The following is a 7,184-nucleotide window of genomic DNA, read 5'->3' as shown; positions in this document are numbered from 1 at the left end:
TGTGTCACACAGTGGTCAAAAATACCCAGCCTCCAAAAGAACATAAGAGAAGCCATGTTGGATCAGGCCAATGGCCCATCTAGTCCAACACTCTGTGTTGCACAGTGGTCAAAAATACCCAGCCTCCAAAGGAACATAAGAGAAGCCATGTTGGATCAGGCCAATGGCCCATCTAGTCCAACACTCTGTGTCACACAGTGGTCAAAAAAACCCAGCCTCCAAAAGAACATAAGAGAAGCCATGTTGGATCAGGCCAATGGCCCATCTAGTCCAACACTCTGTGTCACACAGTGGTCAAAAATACCCAGCCTCCAAAAGAACACAAGAGAAGCCATGTTGGATCAGGCCAATGGCCCATCTAGTCCAACACTCTGTGTTGCACAGTGGTCAAAAAAACCCAGCCTCCAAAAGAACATAAGAGAAGCCATGTTGGATCAGGCCACTGGCCCGTCTAGTCCAACACTCTGTGGCACACAGTGGTCAAAAATACCCAGCCTCCAAAAGAACATAAGAGAAGCCATGTTGGATCAGGCCACTGGCCCATCTAGTCCAACACTCTGTGTCACACAGTGGTCAAAAAAACCCAGCCTCCAAAAGAACATAAGAGAAGCCATGTTGGATCAGGCCACTGGCCTATCTAGCCCAACACTCTGTGTCACACAGTGGTAAAAAAAAAACAGGTGCCAAACCAGGTGTAAGCCACCTCTGGTTGTCTCTGGCCTTGAAAACCTTTTGAGGTTGCCTTAAGTTGGCTGCAACCTGATGATTCTTTCCGCCACTGTTTCCACGTGTGTGGCTGCTTGTGGGATTGCAGCAAACAGAGGATGGATGTGGCAGAAGCCTTGGGTGGATGCGGACTTTGGGGCTCAGGTGTCCTGTTGATTTCTGTTGTCCTGCCTCTAGACCCAAACTCAGTGGGGCAGAGACTTGAAGTTTTGCCACCTCTCGCTTGGGCTCACATGCCAGAACTGTTGCTTCATGCGATACGTGCAAAAGATGGCCTCGTTAGCCTGCCAGCCTTCATGTCCCCACCTAACTTAATTCCTTGGGATCAGGGTTCGGTTTCCTCTCCCTTGTTTACCCAGCCGCTTTGAGCGCCGCCGCCAATAGCCGGGCCGGCTTCTCTTCTCCAGTCTCCGGCCCCTGCGCTCATTTGTGTTTGATGAAAAGACATATTTGGGAGCCCGACCCGTGTTTGTACTTCTCGGGTTGCCTCCAAATAGGATTTGATTTAGGGAGAAAACAAAACAGCAGGACGCTAACTGGGGGGGGGGGTTGTTTTGTAGAAAAATAGGTGGTGGAGCTCATCCAGGGATTATGCAGCTGCACCTACTGTTCAATGGACAAGGAGGTGGTACTCTCAGAAAGGTTCAGGAGCTGTGCTCCTGTGAGCTCCCGCTGAATCCGAGGCCTGACGCTAACAGAATATTCCATCAGCTACTGCATGCAGAATATCTGTTGCTGGACTGAAGAAGAAGAAGAAGATATTGGATTTATATCCCGCCCTCCACTCCAAAGAGTCTCAGAGCGGCTCACAATCTCCTTTCCCTTCCTCCCCCACAACAGACACCCTGTGAGGTAGATGAAGATATTGGATTTACGTCCCACTCTCCACTCCGAAGAGTCTCAGAGCGGCTCACAATCTCCTTTACCTTACCACACCCCCACAACAGACACCCTGTGAGGGAGATGAAGATATTGGATTTATATCCCGCCCGCCACTCCGAAGAGTCTCAGAGCGGCTCACAATCTCCTTTACCTTCCTCCCCCACAACAGACACCCTGTGAGGTGGGCGGGGCTGGAGAGGGCTCTCACAGCAGCTGCCCTTTCAAGGACAACCTCTGCCAGAGCTATGACTGACCCAAGGCCATTCCAGCAGGTGCAAGTGGAGGAGTGGGGAATCAAACCCGGTTCTCCCAGATAAGAGTCCGCACACTTAACCACTACACCAAACTGGCTCTCCACTACACCGCTACACCAAACTGGACTGAGCGCTGATGTGGTATGCCAGACAGAACAGGGGTTTTATTTATTTAATAGGCTTATATTCTGCCTTTTGCCGTAAACAGGTTCACAATCTCTTTTTAACCACCAACTTTTTCTCCCCCGCCCCCCCCCCCCCCATTTTTTCATTTTTATTGGTGGAAACACTTCAAATTACAGCAATTGCACCAATAACATTTGGGGTTGCTGATACGTAGACCCAAGTGAGGAAGAATTCACAAAATATATAGGACAGCAAATTCAATATAGTCAAGAACGAACGTATGATGTATACTTGGGCTGCTGAAAGGGTGGGCAAACTTGCTTAAACGAAGAGCCACACAGAATAAACATCAGATGTTTGAGAGCCACAAGACATGGGCGCACGTCTTTATGAAAACTCTTAAGACTTCTTTTGCACAAAAAGATGAAATACATGTGTATGCACTATATAACATGACCATGTTGGGGGACGTTTTAAAGAATAAAAGCTGGGAATAACAGTCCCCATAAGACCAGCATAGGGAAGACTGGAGAGCAAGTCTGCATTAAGTTTCTCCTTGACCTCCAGGGGTTATTGATTTGGGGTTACTGATACGTAGACCCAAGTGAGGGAAAATTCACAGAATATATAGGACAGCAAATTCAATGTAGTCAAGAATGAACATATGATGCATACGCGGGCTACTGCAAGAAGGAAGTACTTGAGAGCAAGTCTGCATTAAGTTTCTCCTTGACCTCCAGGAGCTGTATAAATTTCATCGAATGCCCACGAGTTCTTGTATTGTGAGAAAGGGAGAAAAGTCCTTCTTTCTCTACTTTCTCCATCCCATGCATTATCTTGTAAACCTCTATCATGTCACCCCGCAGTCGACGTTTCTCCAAGCTAAAGAGTCCCAAGCGTTTCAACCTTTCTTCATAGGGAAAGTGTTCCAGCCCTTTAATCATTCTAGTTGCCCTTTTCTGGACTTTCTCCAATGCTATAATATCCTTTTTGAGGTGCGGCGACCAGAACTGCTCACAGTTATAGAACAGGGGTGGCCAACGGTAGCTCTCCAGATTTTTTTTTGCCTACAACTTCCATCAGCCCCAGCCAGCATGGCCAATGGCCGGGGCTGATGGGAGTTGTAGGCAAAAAAACGTCTGGAGAGCTACCGTTGTCCACCCCCATTATAGAATCATTAAGCTACAATTCTTCTACTCAAACAAAGAGTCAAATAAGAAGTATGGTTTTCGCAACATCGGACAACCATGATACGTTGCCTTGGTTAGAAATATAATTTACAAAAGGAAACCAGAAGGGCCCACGATCTTTTTGAGACTGCTGCCCCCTTTGGGATTCTGACAGAGGGTGAGGGGCAAAGCCACAAATTTAAAATTGGAACAGTCTATCAAATCTGCACTGGCCAATTAGAAGCCTGGCTGGGCTAAGCCCCACTCACTTTCTAAAGCTCTTCGTGGGGGCTCTAATAGAATGTTGACTGAGGATTCTGGGAGACCCGGGTTCTAATTCCCGTTTGTATGAAGTGAGCTCGCTGCGCAATCTCACTTTTTCACAAATGTTGTCGTTGCTGTGAGAAAACGCAGGTGGGGAGAATCGGGTTCTTGGCTACTTTGAGCCCCAACTAGAGAGATAAACGGGCCATAACAAATGCAATGCAAATACTCCCAAGCGGCTGGAAATGAAGAACGAAAGGTTGGAACGATCACATGTATAACACTCGTGCATCCTTTGTGAGAGCCCCGTGGCGCAGAGCGGTAAAGCTGCAGAGCCCTCTGCTAATGACCTGAGTTTGATCCCAGCGGAAGCTGGTTCAGGTAGCTGGCTCCAGGTTGACTCAGCCTTCCATCCTTCCGAGGTCGGTCAAAGGAGTACCCAGCTTGCTGGGGGGAAAGTGGAGATGACTGGGGAAGGCAATGGCAAACCACCCCGTAAAAAGTCTGCCGTGAAAACGTTGTGAAAGCAAAGTTACCCCGGAGTCGAAAACGACTGGTGCTTGCACAGGGGACTACCTTTTTATCCTTTGTGAAGGTCTTGTCTTAGCTTTTTCCCCTGTTGGGCAAGTGTTCATGTTGACCCCTCCACAAGAACACCCCCCCCCCCCCCACAATCAGATATAGTACAGTCTACCAATCTTCCCTCTAAGCTGAGTTAGTGTGAGCTAGCTCACAGTTTTTTAGCCTTCAGCTCACACCTTTTTGTCTTGGCTCAGGAAGGATGACCCCCAGAGCATGCTAATTGATGCAGCCGCTCACAACTTTCATGCCAGTAGCTCACAAAGTAGAATTTTTGCTCACAGCTCCATAGCTTAGAGGGAACATTGCAGTCCACTAACAGATTTTTGTGTCTCGTTTTAGAAAAGCAGTGGGGAGCTGCTGGTTTCCGATTGTTTTCTAGCATCCTTTGGGATGCATTTTAGCGACTGTGTGTGTTCCAAATTTTAGAATCGTTATTTCACTTTGTGTGTGTGTGTGTGCGTAAATCCATCTTTCTTGGGGCGAGGGGGGGGCCTATAAAACAGCCTAAGTTAAAAACCATAAAATGCGTATCTTTAAAAATGCTTTACAGCAGAAAAGAATCTCATCGGTTGACCTCTGAAAACCCCAGTCACCCGGCAGAGTGCAGGGCAGAGGTTACTTACTGCCTTCTTTTCAAACATCAGTGGAATTCCCCTTGAGGCCAGAAAATGGCAGAGGGGAGGCCTTTTTCTAAATGCCTCCAGCGTAGGAGTTACCCAGATCAAGGCCTCTTAAAATGAAGGCCTAATTATTGCGCAGAATGAGGGAATCCCCCAAGCAAGCTATGCTGGACCAGAACAAAGGGCCGTCTAGTGTGGTGTCCTTTTTCAGAGACTGATCGGTTGCCCCTGGATTCAGAGAGGAGGAAGAAGGAGATGGCGATATTGGATTTATATCCCACCCTCCGCTCTGAATCTCAGGGTCCCAGAGCGGCTCACAACCTCCTTTTACCTTCCCCCCACCAGACACCCTGTGAAGTGAGTGAGGCTGAGAGAGCCTTCCCAAAAGCTGCCCTTTCAAGGACAGCTCTGCGAGAGCTACGACGGACCCAAGGCCATTCCAGCAGCTGCAAGTGGAGGAGTGGGGAATCCAACCCGGGTTCACCAGACAAGAGTGCACGTGCTTAACCACTACACCAAACTGGGGGACAGAGGCCCTGCAACTGGAGTCCGAGGGCACAGACGTCTCTGGAGATGAAGGTTTCATTTTGCCGTTATAGTTGTTTGCCGCTGATGGACCCGTCTTCCATCACTAACTAATCCCCCTTTTAAAGCTATCGCAGACAGCAGCAGCCTCTGCATTCTGTGGTGTGTGCCTTGATTGTGTGACCTGTGGGGACATCTCCTCTCAATCCACGGCCCATTACGTTCATAGGCTCTGAGTTCTATAGCTTGCTCGTGGCCTCTCTCTGGTTTTTGCTCGCCACGATTGTATAAACTGAAATACCGTTTCCTCTGTAGGTCTCTGTCTTCCTAAACCAGATGAGCGTGCAAACCAGGGGTTCTTGTCTCCCTTTCGCACAAGACGAGAACTTGTGGACATTCCGTGAAATTGCTGAGCAGTTGGGTTAGAATGGATAAGAGGAAGTCCTTCTTCACCCAAAGGGTGATCAACACATGGAATGTTGTGGGGGAGGAAGGTATAGGAGATTGTAAGCCACTCTGAGTCTCTGATTCAGAGAGAAGGGCGGGGTATAAATCTGCAATTCTTCTTCACTGCCAAAGGAAGTGGTGATGGCTGCAAGTATAGACAGCTTCAAGAGGGGACTGGATAAACATCTAGAACAAAAGTCCATCATTGGCTATTAGCCACAGCGTATTGTTGGAACTCTCTGTCTGGGACAGTGATACTCGATATTCTTGGTGCTTGGAGGGGCTTCTAGTGGTCTTGGCCCCACTGATGGACATCTTGATGGGAACCTGGGTTTTTTGGGCCAGTTGGCTTCTCATGTGACACAGAGTGTTGGACTGGATGGGCCATTGGCGTGATCCAACATGGCTTCTCTTATGTTCTTATGTGACAGAGTGTTGGACTGGATGGGCCACTGGCCTGATCCAACATGGCTTCTCTTATGTTCTTATGAGACACAGAGTGTTGGACTGGATGGGCCATTGGCGTGATCCAACATGGCTTCTCTTATGTGACAGAGTGTTGGACTGGATGGGCCACTGGCCTGATCCAACACGCCTTCTCTTATGTTCTTATGAGACACAGAGTGTTGGACTGGATGGGCCATTGGCATGATCCAACATGGCTTCTCTTATGTTCTTATGTGACAGAGTGTTGGACTGGATGGGCCATTGGCCTGATCCAACAGGGCTCCTCTTATGTGACACAGAGTGTTGGACTGGATGGGCCATTGGTGTGATCCAAGATGGCTTCTCTTATGTTCTTATGTAACACAGAGTGTTGGACTGGATGGGCCATTGGCATGATCCAAGATGGCTTCTCTTATGTTCTGATGTGACACAGAGTGTTGGACTGGATGGGCCACTGGCCTGATCCAACAGGGCTTCTCTTATGTTATGCGGGCCAGTGGGTTGGGGACCTCCCAAACGGGAGAAACCCTGCCTGGTGGTTTGGCAGCCCTATTTCTCTGGGCAATGCTGATATGGACCAACTGAATTGGGAAGAGCATGTGGAATGTATGAAGACATATAAACATACGAAGCGGCCTTCTACTGAATCAGACCCTCGGTCCATCAAAGTCAGTATTGTCTACTCAGACTGGCAGCGGCTCTCCAGGGTCTCAAGATGAGGTTTTTCACACCTACTTGCCTGGACCCGTTTTAGTTGGAGATGCCAGGGATTGAACCTGGGACCTCCTGCTTACTAAGCAGATGCTCTACCACTGAGCCACCATCCCTTTCCATGAACATATGACGCTGCCTTCTACTGAATCAGAGCCTGGGTCCATCAAAGTCAGTACTGTCTACTCAGACTGGCAGCGGCTCTCCAGGGTCTCAAGCTGAGGTTTTTCACGCCTATTTCCCTGGACCCTTTTTAGTTGGAAACCCGGGGATTGAACCTGGGACCTTCTGCTTACCAAGCAGATGCTCTACCACTGAGCCACAGTCCCTCCCCTTGATAAAAGCAACTTCATAATAGCTGAGAAAAGACTTAATAATATCTAATTCAAATTACTTTGGCAGATGTGGGAAAAGGGGAGCCGTTATTTCAG

At 48.5% G+C, this 7,184-nt stretch overlaps 1 non-coding gene across 1 annotated transcript; it reads right to left on the bottom strand.

The window, feature by feature from the left end:
* Positions 1-6,797: 6,797 nt before the first annotated feature.
* On the bottom strand, positions 6,798-6,870 carry TRNAT-AGU (transfer RNA threonine (anticodon AGU)). Its single transcript has one exon. It is a non-coding gene; the product is annotated as a tRNA-Thr (tRNA).
* Between the last annotated feature and the right edge of the window lie 314 nt (positions 6,871-7,184).

Source organism: Heteronotia binoei, chromosome 9 (genome assembly GCF_032191835.1).
Source record: "Heteronotia binoei isolate CCM8104 ecotype False Entrance Well chromosome 9, APGP_CSIRO_Hbin_v1, whole genome shotgun sequence".
Taxonomy (NCBI): domain Eukaryota; kingdom Metazoa; phylum Chordata; class Lepidosauria; order Squamata; family Gekkonidae; genus Heteronotia; species Heteronotia binoei.
Note: the sequence above shows the minus strand (reverse complement) of the source record. Positions and strands in the feature narration are given on the sequence as shown.